This window comes from Hypanus sabinus, chromosome 10, assembly GCF_030144855.1.
Source record: "Hypanus sabinus isolate sHypSab1 chromosome 10, sHypSab1.hap1, whole genome shotgun sequence".
Lineage (NCBI taxonomy): Eukaryota > Metazoa > Chordata > Chondrichthyes > Myliobatiformes > Dasyatidae > Hypanus > Hypanus sabinus.
The window spans coordinates 64598103-64611923 of NC_082715.1; positions in this window are offsets into that span (position 1 = coordinate 64598103).

Consider the following 13821-nt stretch of genomic DNA (forward strand, 5'->3'; position numbering starts at 1 on the left):
AATAGTGCTCCTGTGCTGATGGTGATTGTGGGGAAGATGTCGGTGCCAATCTGAACTTACTGCAAGTGAGGAAATTGAAGATGCAGTTGCACAAGATGGTATTGAAGCATGGGTGAATTTTGTCATTTAATTCTGTTCTCATTGACAGGTGGTTTCTGAGATATGAAAAGTGATCTGTTTGATTACAGAATTGGCATGGGCTGTGCGGTTGAGCGTAAAGGGGCAGGATGTGAAGAACGCAAACATGAGGAAATCTGCGGATGCTGGAAATTCAAGCAACACACACAAAATGCTGGTGGAACGCAGCAGGCCAGGCAGCATCTGTAAGAGGAAGTACAGTCGATGTTTCAGGCTGAAACCCTTTGTGTGTGGATGTGAAGAACTATATCTTTCAGTGTCTAGTGATGAAGATCTATTCAGATTCATCCATCTGTACTTATATTTTAATATGAGGAAGCTCAGTCCATTAATTTGCACATCAGCACCAATCCACTATTTTTTTTCCTAGTTTAGTATGGATTTTATCTGCTCCTGAAGGTTTGTTTTTTTTTAACCTATTGAGACAGGGCCAACATTGTTGCAAATATTGTACTATGGAATTGAATAAAGAGTGGTAATGTCAATAATGTAGTCTTGATTGAGATCTTTGAAATACTCCATCCAGTGGTCTTTCTGGCCTTGATGAATTCTCCTCTGTTCAGAAGATGGGCCTTGGTTGTGTTGGCTGGTGCTTGTCTCAACAATTTGCCTGTAATATTGTTCTGGATGGCTGCTGGAACTCAGTGCTATCCTCCATCACCTGTGTTTTAGGGTGTGTGATTTATATTGCACATTGATCTTCAGATTCCTGTAGAGCTGTGTTGTATTTTTCTAGTATCATGACGGCATTTCATGTCCAAGAACACCTTACAATTATTTGTTCTTAGTTCCTGGATCTCTTAGTCATTCTCATCAAATCAGTCTGGCAAAGAAACTGTGTTCACTTCACAGTGTTAATTATAGTGCTAGAGCTTACATTGAAGACACTTTTACATTGCTGGGAATTACAAAGTTGTTTTACAGACACTGGTTGACGAAAGCCTTCATGATTTTTCTGGGGCAATGTTGCTGTTGCTGTTACTGGACCTAATTAGGCAGCGGTTGATCTGGCAGTCATTGGCTTCTCCCAAGCTGTGATTGAGTTGGAGATCCTTGTAGCCCTTCACTCCTAAACTGTGATCATCTTTATCTGATTCTTTTCGATACCTTGCCTAAATTGGCCAATTTATGAGCGTGCACACAAAGATTAACCAATGAAAATCAAGAAGAATTTTGTTTTAAATTCAGCCGGAACCAGTAGCACTCAGTGTGAATCTGTAACATTTTGCTCCACGAAAGCTTTCTTTTAAATTTTGTTTGTCTTTATTTTTTGACATGATTCTAATTTTGTGAAAATATACAAATTTACAGAGCAGCTGAAACTATTCCAAATGCAAGCTAGCTGTTAGAACAGGGTCTGCCATAGGATGATGCTTGCAAATAGAACTTTATAGCTAATAAAGAAATATAAAAAAAAACTAATACCATGTATATGGTGACATTGGAAGGCAAAGCCGTCAGTCATTTTGCCTGCCTAAACAGATCAACAGGGTAAGATCTTCATGTTCAGAGTCCAAAGGACATTTATTTTTAAAGTACAACCTTGCCAGTTGTCACAAGGTTCCACAATACAAAGAAACCCCCAGTCTATCGTGAGGCAACCCCCCAGCATTTCCAGCATTTTGCCAGTACCCATTTTCAGCTGGAGCAATATGTGGTTAAGTGCCTTGCTCAAGTACATTGCCTCGGCTGGGGCTTGAACTCACAACCTTCAGATCGTTAGTCCAACACCTTAACCACTTGGCCACACACCACACACCTTTTAATCTGGCCCGCTGACAAATCAGCCAAACAGCCAGTTATTCCTTGCTCTTGGACCCAGGCACTGCTACATCGACATCTTCAGTATTCACCAGTGACTATTTTGCTTCAGTATTCATCAGTGAGAGGGAGATCAGTGGACAGTATAAAATAGGCTGATGTGCTTGAACATGCTGATATTAAGAAGGAGGATGTACTGGAACTTCTGAAAAACATTAAACTTGAAGGCATAATGTAAAGTTAATGTCAGGATTCTTAGCAATGGGAAGGAGCTGAGGATTCTTGGGGTTCATGTCCATAGATCCATCAAAATTGCCGAGCAAGTTGAAAGGGTTGTTAAGAAGGCATATAGTGTGTTGGCCTTCATTAGATGAAGACTGAGCTCAAGAGTCATGAGGTAATGTTGCAGCTGTATAAAACTCTGGTTCAACCACACTTGGAATATTTTCAGTTCTGGTTTCCTTGTGAGAGAAGTATTTGGAAGCATTGTAGAGAGTGCGGAGGAGAATTACCAGGGTTGTGCCTGGACTAGTGAGCGTGTCTTACAAGGATACGTTGAGCGGTCTATGACTTTTCTCTTTGCAGCAAAGGAAGATCAGAGGTGACTTGATAGAGGTGGCCATTGATAAAGTGGACAGGACAGCCAATGAATTCTTCCAAGAGTGGACATGGCTAATACAAGAGGGCATAATTTTAAGATACTTGGAGGAAAGTATAGGGGTATATCAGAGGTAGAATTTTTTCACAGTGGTAAGTATGTGGAGCACACTGCCAAGGGTGGTGCAAGAGGCACATACATTTGGGAGATTTAAGAGACTTTTAGATATAAGCATGGATGAAAGAAAAATGGAAGGCTATGTGGGAGGGTTACAGCAGTTTAAAAGATCAGCACAACTTTGTGGACTGAAGGGCCTGTACTGTGCTGTACTGTTTTGTGTTCTAAACACCCAGAAATCACAAGCTGAAGTTAACGTTGAATTTTAGAATGGAGATAGTGTCTAATGGGGAGGAGTGAGGTGATTTGAATATGCAGGACACAAGAGTCATAGTTTCTTTGCCATCAAGGTTCCTTTCACTGTCTACTGCAGCACACAACTGCAGATTATTGTTTCAGAATAGACTTCATTCATTATAGAGCAAATACAATTGATACACATCGTTCTTCACAGTCATGATACCATTAGTTCAATATACTTTCTTTCAATACTTCAGTGCCGCTCATTTGATCTCATTAAACAAAATGCCTGTGAAATATTTAAGGGATTGTTCCACAATGTCTAACTCATCAGTATCTGTTAGTTGTAGGACTATAGATTAGATCTACAAAGATTTTGTGTTGTCCAGGCAGAGCACTTCTGTGCCCTCCAGCACATACTCCTGCACCCTACAATGTGCCAGAAGGCAGCATTCATTTACAGACATCTCCCTGGAAGGCCAACAAGTTTCAACAAATCAAAGAGCACTTTTCCCCAATTTGATGATCTTCCAGAAAAACTTAACGTTTGACTTAGTATGCATCCCAAGGAACAGCCGGCAGATCACTGTTCTGGAGCCACATGGGTTGGATTTCAACAAGAACAGCCTCAACTTCATTTAGACTTTGCTAAGCATGCAGTCCACCAGGAGGATAGCATGGTTTGGGAGCGAATCTCTAATTGTGTAAGAGGATCTGACAGAGAGCGCCCTTCTCATTGCCACACAAGTGAGGTCTTGGTGCATGCTGGTGAATTATTCTGCCAATTGTCTTTGAGCATTTGCTTAGGAAATCCACCATCTCCTTCCTCCACAGGGCCTTCAGGATATTCAGTGCTGACCATTGCCTAATGGATTTGCAATCAAAGATGTTTTTCTATAGAGACTTTCCTTTAAAGAACACGTGGTGTGGCAAGATCCATCTGAATGAAACGTGCGGCAAAAGGCCAGGGACATCCTTTACCAGATGAGGAACAGGTTGAACTTGAGCATTTTGTGACACAGTGTTTGTCTCACTGAACACAGCTAGATGCAGCCACACGCAATGGTGGCCGTCATAGTGAGGGCTGTGTTGGATTTACTCCTCCACCCCATAACTTTCTGTGGAGACTGGTGTTTCACAATTTAATGGATACAATCCATTCTAGATTTCCAGGTGAAATTGAAGATGTCTCGATTGATTCCTGCAGGGCATAAGTGGAATCTGGGCCATATTTGTGTCACGTGCCACAACACCAAAAGCAACTTGTACCTGAAGGCCAGGTTCTTGCCTGCTGCAGAATGAACACTCGTTGGTGGGTGAGCTTTCAGAACAAGGAAAATAGGTAGGTTCAGTGAAAGTAAAGTCAAACTACAAATGTATATTTTATGCAGGTGGAAGCTGGAAAGTTGATTAAGGTTTCAATTTGTAATGGGCCAGTGGGTGCTCTGATCAGAATGTGTGTGTATATGTGATGAGGAAGAGTGTGGTGGAAGTTGAGGGGGGAAGCAATGGGCTTGGGGCTAGTTAATCTCAAACATGCTATAGTTGGATTGGGAAATCCAATAATGATCAGAAAAGGAGCATCTGATTGTGATTAGGATAAAGACAATTGGTCATGAAGCTCTCATGTTAATGGTTGGGAGTAACTTACTGGTCTTCAGTTGTAGAGTGGCAATAGAAAGTTCCATAGGAAGTCTGTGAAATTTTATCAAACTGAGTTAACTCCTCCTGGTCTATAATAAGATGTTGATAATATTTCAATGACCAAGTAACCTCCCATGAACACGTTAGTTGACCATGTCATTCCATGCCTCCAGTTAAATTGGAAATGGTTTAATTTCTGCAACAATACACAACATGTTAGAGGAACTTCATGGTTCAAGCAGCTCCTATGGAGGGCAATAAACTGTCAGTGCTTCAGACCAAGACCTTTCATTCGGACTGAAAAGGATTGCAAAAAAAGTGCCAGAGATGAACCAAGTAAATTTGAAGGTAGGGTGAAGGTTGTTTGCAAATTTGATAAAATTGACAAGCTCAGCATGGGTGCAGGGATGTAACAGAGCAAAGGTTGGGGAGCATTACCACACCAAATACTGAAGAAACTCAGCAGGTCAGGCAACATCTATGGAAGGGAATTAACAGTTGATGTTTTGGGCTGAAACCCTTCATCAAGACTAAAAGTAGAGGCCAGAATAAGAAGGTAGGGGAGGGGATTGAGTACAAGTTGGCAGGTGATAGTTGAAACAGGGTGAGGGAGGAGGTGGGATTAAGTAAGAAGCTGGGAGGTTACAGGTGTAAAAGGGAAAGAGCTGAAGAAGAAGGAATCTGATGAAACAGGAGAGTGGTTCATTGGAGAAAGAGAAGTAGGAGGAGCACCAGAGGAAGATGATGGGCAGTTTAGGAGAAGAGTAGAGGAAAGAGGTGAGCCAGAATGAGGAATAGAAAAAGAGAGAAGGGGTAGATATGTCAAATTACCAAGTTAAGAAATTGATGTTCACACCATCAGGTTAGAGACTACCAAGATGGAATATGAGGTGCTGCACTTCCAACCTGAGAATGGCATTATCATAGTAGTAGAGGAACCCATGGACCGATATGGCAGAATGGTAATGGGAAGTAGAATTTAAATGGGTGTCCATTGAGAAATCCTGCTTGTTATGGTGGAGGTAGCAAAGGTACCAAATCTATGTTGGATCTCACCAATGTTGAGGAGGCTGCACCAGGAGCAAGATACAATGGAGAGTTACTAGTGTCCGCTTGGAACATGGACTGTTCCACGTAGCCAACAAAAATGCAGGCATAGCTAGGGTTCATATGAATGCCCATGGTTACAACTTTAGCTTGGAAAAAGAGAGATTGTTGAGTGTAAGGATAAGTTTCGCCAGATGGAGGAGGGTGGTGGTGGAAATGATCAGTTTACAAGAAGAGAGCTTTAAGGCCTTCCTGATGGGGGATAGAAGGGTATAGGGAGTGGATGTCCACAGTGGAATTAAAATAATCTGGGCAAGGATCCTGGAGGTTATCAAAGTGATGAAAAGCATGTGAACCGTTATGAACGTAGGTAGGTAGCAAGTGACTGAACCAAGGGATCAAAATGGAGTCGAGGTATGTGGACGTGAGTTCAGTGGGGCAGGAGCAGGCAGAAACAATGGGCCTACTGTGACAGTTGGGTTTGTGGATCTTGGGTAGGGGGCAGTAAAGAGAAGGGTGGTGTACAGAAACCCTGAGGTTGGTGGCCGTGGATGGAGTCAATGCAGTTGCTGATTTCCCCCTCATGTAATCTCACCTATTACTTGTCAGCTTGTAATCTTGCCCCACCCCCACCACCGTTCTCTGAAAACTGCCTCCTTCCTATCTAATCTTGATGAAAGTTCTCTGCCTGATACACAAACTGTTTATTCTCCTCCATTGATGCTGCCTGACTTGTTGAGTTCCTCCAGCATTTGGCGTGTTTTGCAAATGGTTTCATGATTGGTGATATGGAAATCCCTGTGCTCTGTAACGTTCCGATTAATGAATTTCTGTGTGCTTGCTAGTCTGCCTTTTCAATTACCATGTCATGAAAATTTAGTGAGTCAGTTTGAAGGTAATCTCTTACTTTAGCAGTGAATTATTACCTCTGCAGCAATCTGTAACATGGAGCTAAGGGCAAGCATTATAATTCAAGACAGAGCAGCAACTGCTTTCGTACCTGACAGTAATTCAACAGGCTTACTCCAGGCGATTTACAGATGGGAAAATGGAAGTTAACTTCACCATGATCTACAAAATGGGTATCCATTGATTAACATACGTAAATATTTTTCTTTCACATTAAGCTTTGAACCTTACTCGGACTTGCTAGTTTTGAAAATGGAGCAGGTACTTATTTAGAGATACAACACTGTGAAAGGTTCTTCTGGCCCAACGAGCCCATGCTACCGGTTATACCTGTTTGACTAATGAACCTACCAACTCATGCATCTTTAGAATGCTGGAAGAATCCAGATCACCTGGAGGAGACCACACGGTCACGAGAAGAACATACAACTCCTTACAGACAGTGAAAGTATTGAGCCCAAGTTGCTGGCACAGTAACAGTGTTACGCTAACTGCCAGTCTACCCCTAATCCATATTGAAGCCAAATTTAATTCCAATAGACTATTTTCATGCTGAAACCTGGGAGTCATTTTTATTCTTTTACTGCACATTAGGCCAGTATTATCTTCCTCAGCGTGTGCAATAAGACCAAAAACAGGATGAATTTAAAAGGCATTTTGTTGACAGGAAAAAAGTATACACCAGAAATCTAAAACAAAAAGAGAATGGAAATACTCAGCAGTAAAGGCTGTAACCAAGGAGAGAGAAACAGTATACGATTTTACTCTTCACAGACGGTGCTGAATATACTGAGCTTGTGTTTTCATATTTTCTTTATTTGCATCTTTAGTTTTGAGAACTTGGAGAGGGGTACTTCAGGATTTCTCACCATTGACTTCACACGTGAACGGAATTGTTTCAGTGTTCCAGTGATATACTTGGCAGTGACTGGTTGTTTCTTGAGGTATGAACAGCTTTTGATCGGAGTCCAAAGGATAAACTAACTTTGGTCCACTAGAATGGAGGCTGAGCAGATAAGGTCATGGGAACTCTTCTATGTCAGTTTCTTATGTTTTTTACTGAGCAGCTAAGTTCTGATTTAAAAGGAAACACTGCCTGGTGGAGTCAGGGAGAGGCATAACATTTGTGGCCACCGAATCCAATTAATATTAAAAAGAGGCAGTCCCAACTAACTTGTCACTGAAGTTGAGCAGTTAAGACATTGCCACACCATTAACTTCAGTTAACTACTTGTGAGTCTTTGAATGAGTTCTTTCTCTGGGAGCTTAGTATATTCAGCACTTTGTTTGGAAGACTTACTTCCCAGTAATGATTACCTTAACAAAGTTTTTTCCCATAATGATCTTCACAAGTTGCACCCTCCAATCAGTAGTTCAGATGTGTGGATAATCAACTTTAAATCTACATTGAGGAGTGGCAGGAGTAATTGCAAATGTACTGGAAACAATTTCTACTGAAACAGATATCAACAGAACTGATTAAATGTGAATAATTAGAAGATCATGAAGCTAATTAAACACAAGGCATTCTTGGATTGTAAATTCCATCAAGGGAAAGGAAACAACTTTCCAGGTACGAAAAGAATGAGGTCCAACATAAAGCCGGAAACCTACAGATCCAAAAATTTGCTTATGGCCTTGACAGGTGCAGACTCCAGACAAAGGGTCACAACCTGAAATATTGACTGTCTATTTTCCACCACAGATACCACCTGAACTGATGAGTGACTCCAGCAGTTTGTTTTTTGCTCCAATCTAGCATCTGCTGTCTGCAGATTCTTCACCACTGTTAAAGTACAGAGGCAGTGAGTAACCAGTAGAAGAAATATGTTGGAGAACTCCTCATCCATATCTCCCTTTGCTGTAAGCACATTTGGCTTCATTATGCAGTAAACTAGACTCATTGGACACTTTATTAGGTACCTCTGTAACTTAGAAAGTAGCCGCTGAGGGTATATTATGTTCATGGTCTTCTGCTGCTGTAGCCTATCCACTTCAAGATTCGAAGTGTTGTGCCTTCAGAGATGCTCTTCTGCATACCACTGTTGTAATAAGTGGTTATTTGAGTTACTGTTGCCTTTCTGTCAGCTTGATCCAGTCTGGCCATTCTCCTCTGACCTCTCTCACTAACAAAGTGTTCTTGCTCACAGAACTGTCACTCACTGGATTTTATTTTGGTTTTTTTTTGCGCTATTCTCTGTAAACTCTAGAGATTGTTATGCGTGAAAGCCACAGCAGATCATCAGTTTCTGAGATACTCAGACCATTCTGTCTGACACCAATTTTTATTAATTTAGGTCTCTATTCTTCCTCAGTACAATGTTTGGTCTGAACAACACCGAAACCTCTTGATCAAGTCTACATATTTTTATGCATTCAGTTGCTGCCACATGATTGGCCGATTAGTTATTTGCATTAACAAGCAGGTGTACAGGTGTACCTAATAAAGTGACCACTGAGTGTATCTGATCCCACTCTCCTGGTGTCAAGAAATGGGAAAACATCATGTTAGTTGAAAGACAAAGCCTTAAGATATGAGTTTCCTTGATGATGGCCTAAGATTTGATGCAATGGAATATCAGTCACGAACCTACAACCATATCTCAGTGAATATTACTGTCTAACACTAATTTGTCCCAATAAAATATTGCCTCAAGACCTCTTACTGCAATGTTGTATCTCAATGCAACAAGCCTCATCTAATCTACAAGGCAATTACTTTGATTCTGGTGCCAGTCACCCCAGCCTCAGCCACTGAGCCATCGTAGGCAGAGCTGCAAAGCATAGCCCATTTCATATCTGCAGAATAAAAATCCTCTATAAGCTGCTCTTCTCCTCCCATAGTAAAGGTCCATGGAAATGTTGTGACTGACAAAACTGTTGTCACTTGATAGACACTGCAGCTGGTGAATTAAGTCTTTAGTCAACACAGCGCCCTTTCTGGAAAATCTCTCGTTCTCTCCTCACGAAATGCTTCATACTTTTTAAACACAAAGACAATTATTCATTTATTTATTTAGAGATACAGCTCAGCCCAACAAGCCCACACCACCCAATCACTCCCACGTGACCATATAACCTACCGACTTGTACATCTTTAGAACGTGGGAGGGAACTAGAACACCAAGAGTAAACCCACATGATTATGGGGAGAACCCAGTCACTGCTGTCGTAATAGCATTAAACTAACTGTGACACTACTTACTGTGTGTGAAAAATTAACTGCAGTTCCTGTGACTTGGAATTACCAACTTAACATCAGCATTTTGAATGTGGACAGGTAACTGTGTAGAATTACATATTTACAAGGTAGCGCTTCCCAACTAGCAGAACTCCTTTGAATATTCAAATATTGGTGTTTGGTCCAAGTACTCCCTGAGCATAAACTCCAGACACCCAGAATGTACTTTTTTTTGTTGTGGAGATAACTCAGAATATGGGGTGGAGATACAACTTAACCAAAGGAGGTGTAAAGCATTTCTTCCCTCCACTAGTCTGCAGGCTACCCTTGGGCAAGGTATAGCGCCTGCTTAGCCACATGATGCCATGGGAGCAAGGGGTGGATTGCTGTAAGAGCAACTGGTGCATATTACAAGTCCTGCTTATGTGACCATTGACACCAGGCAGACAATCTCCGAAGAGTATTTATAATGGCTGGGGTCACCCATCTTGTAAAAACACTGCCCAAAAAGAAGCAATGGAAAATCACTTCTACAGAAAATTTTCCAAGAACCATCATGGTCATGAAAAACAATGACCTTTGAATTCAATTGGCTCGAGATTCTTTGGCTCTTAGGGATTTGAAGATGGTGGCTATTTCAGAATGTTTGTTTATGGAGTTATCAGAAGAAAACATTGCTTTTAAAAGTTCTCGTACCTACATTGTGTTTGCCTGCACCAGAGCCTCTGTGGTGTCCCAGTTAAAGTAGTGTGCTTCTTGGTCTTCACATACCGAGGTCAGAGACAGTAGATTATGTTTCCTTACCACCAGTTTGTATTCCCATTAATGAGTTGATGGGAACACCTAAGAGCTAAAGAAATACTAGCCAATAGAATTCAAAGGTCAACAGAAGGGGTAGACAATCATGACTGAGGCAAACGAATGGGGGCCTATATACACGTAAGCACTCCCAGAGATAAACACAAACAACTGTGCACTGAGGATGTCACCTTGACCGGTGGTGAAACATCTGCAAGCTGAATGTCAAGCCCGGCAAACACTGCAACATCAGAATAATAACTATAATAGAGTCAATGAAAGGTCGTTCAATTAGGCTGCTCAAGCAGAGTGTAGAAGACAACAAACTGTGCCAGTACAAAAAGAAGAAACAATAATAATAAATGAATAAGCAATAAATATCAAGGACATGAGATGAAGAGTCCTTGAAAGTGAATTGATTAGTTGCGGCAACATTTCAATGATGGACAAGTGAAGTTGAGTGAAATTCACCTTGGTTCAAGAGATTGATGGTTGATGGGTAGTAAATGTTCCTTAACCTGGTGGTGTCAGTCCTTAGGTACCCATACCTTCTTCCTAATGGCAGCAATGAGAAGAGAGCGTGACATGAGTGTTGGGGGACCCTGATGATGGATGCTACTTTCCTGTGACAATATTGCATGTGGATGTGCTCATTGGTGAGGAGGATTTTACCCATGATGCACTGGGCAAACAGAGCAAACATCTGAGGCAGATTAAAGGCCCCTCAAACAAGAAGTCTCAATGTTTCACTCCTGGACATGCAGACCTGGCAAGGGACTACCAAAACGATCAAAAGGTACTTGGAAAGATTAGGGACAGAACTGGACTGCCCTCCTACACAGTGGAGATTGCATCTGATGTCATCTGGAGATGACACATCAATCAATTAAGGAGAGCAGAGTCAATTCTATATACTAGTTGTATTATATAGTATACTCTCTGTCTCTGTCTCTCTCTCTCTCTCCCCATACATATGTGTATATATTACACACACACACACACACACACACACACACACACATATAAAATGACTAAGGAGCAGCAATATGTTACATATTTGAGTTGAGATGCATTCTATGTTGAGTTGGAAATTAAAGCTAAGCAGCGAGGAGTGTAGTGTATTTAATATTTCAATAGAATTTGAATAATATTGTAACTATGTTGTTTGATTAAGCATTCTTTGTTCATTTACATAATCCATTATGGGTTGCAAGTAGGAAATACATGAATAGCATATATAATTATGCCACCACTTCATAGCTGAGTGCCTCACTAAAAAATGGAAAAAAATATATAAGTGGACAAATATCCTGGCTCCTACATTTTTCTTTTGATTAATATCTACAGTTACAAATCGTATTACTGGCCATTCAAAATGGCACAGACAGCTTGAGTCGATGCACTAAGAGCACACAGAAATCCAGTGAGAGCAGAGCAGAGGAAAGTGCACACCATTTCAAAAACGACCCACTGCCTGCCCTGTCAAGCATCTTTTTGGCACACTCTGCAGGTCCCATGTTGACTTCTTCAACCGTTTCAGAACTCAACCATTTGGAGTTGAAGCAAATTATTCCCAACCCCAAGGATCTGCTGAAGAAGAGGACTGTTGGAAATACCACTCTGTAGGCATAAACATTACATCAGGAAAATGCATCAGACAACTTCTGAGGCTTTGAACTGTCAGGAATGGTATAAGTATTTGATCATGAAAGGCATCCTTTTTGATCTTTTGTGGTTCCTGTGCAGTCTTGAAAGTAAAATAAGAAACCTTAATTAAATTTAATTTTCAGGTTTCCTCAGCGAAATTCTGCTTCTGAGAATGTTACGAACCCCGTAACTGGGTCACTTAACAGCAAAGATAGAGAGGTCTGTTGAAGTCTGATGATACTATTTTTAACAGTATTTATTAGTAAAAATACACAAAAATAATATCAATGCAAATATACAGATAATATACATCGTCAATACTAACTCTAAACGTGCAGGTATAATAATAATCAATGAGAAATATTCTCTATCATTGTCTAGGGGATAATGTATTGTCCGATGGAAAGGTAAAGTTCACTCAGTTCATGCAGGCTGCAGCCTTTGGGGACCACTGGGTTTGCAATGGTTGGAGAGAGAGAGAGAGAGATTTAGGAGAAAAACTTGCCGATTCCTTTTATGATTTCGATCCGTTGGAGTCTCGTTGGTGTGGCCATCCACTTGTGGCCTCTCCTTTAGCTAAGCCGTTCTTCCATGATGAGTCCGCCACACAGGCAAGGGAGGACGCACACAAGCCCCCACCGGAGTTCGTTATAAAATGCTGTCACTGGATTTCCAGCGTTTCTCCTGGTGCATCTAAAGGGGTTGTTCCCCATACCCTCTTTTATCCTTACTCACGGGGTCTCAGCTGTCAATCAGGTTGGGATGATGCAATCCTTCAACCAGCCCACTCTGGTCATCCCCTGAGGGGCTTCAATGAATAGTACAGTACTCAATAAACAATTCCGTCTCCAAGAGACAATAGCTGTTATCAATGGTTCCGTTTTTGCTGAGGCCAGGACGCCTTCCAAACCTTGTGGATTCTGCGTGTCTCTCTCTCATTTCCTGGGTCCCAGACCCGAATTAATAGCGATCTTGCAATTCTCAAAAAGGAGGGGGCGACTTTGTAGCCTTCGGCCCCTCGGAGTTGTGGCACATTCGTAACAAGAAAAACACGGAAGTGTTTGGTGGATAAATTAGTTTTTCTACAAACTTTATTGATATGAGTCCCATATTATGTGGAAAATATTATTAATATTACTGCTTTGAAATTGATTAACATGGAAAAGAATCATATTCTTTGAAAGTGCATAACTTAAGAAATGTGATGGTAGCTTGTTAGAGGCAAATTGTGTTGACAGATTGTATTTTTTCAAAGTATGAAGAATAGAATACGGTTGATGTCAAAATAGAATTTCAGAAAGGAGTTCAGTAGATACCTCAGGGCTCAATAATCCAACCAGTTCTCTCTTTGATATACATTGACACCTTGGGCATTGGTGTTTTGAATAACATTTCTAAATCTTAGGAGTTTAGGAGACGATGGCACCTAACGGCAACTCCTCTGCTTGCATCTTCGGAAACAGCTCTACTTCCATCTTTAATATCTCTACTTTTCCCTTTCAGGGTTCTTTTGAAGACCCTGACCTGGAGTTACACGCTGACTTTGGTCCTTTGAGGGAATGGGACCTGCTCTTGGGGTCTCATGACTGGCTGTTATTTGATACACTAAGGAGACTAATGCACGTTCAGATTTTTGGGATTTTGTGGCTCTGGAGGTGGGCAAGGTCGGTGCCTCATCAGGAAATTGGTGTGTTGTGGGAGATGGAAGGTCGAAAGCCAGCAAGCTGGCTGCTGGCTGTCT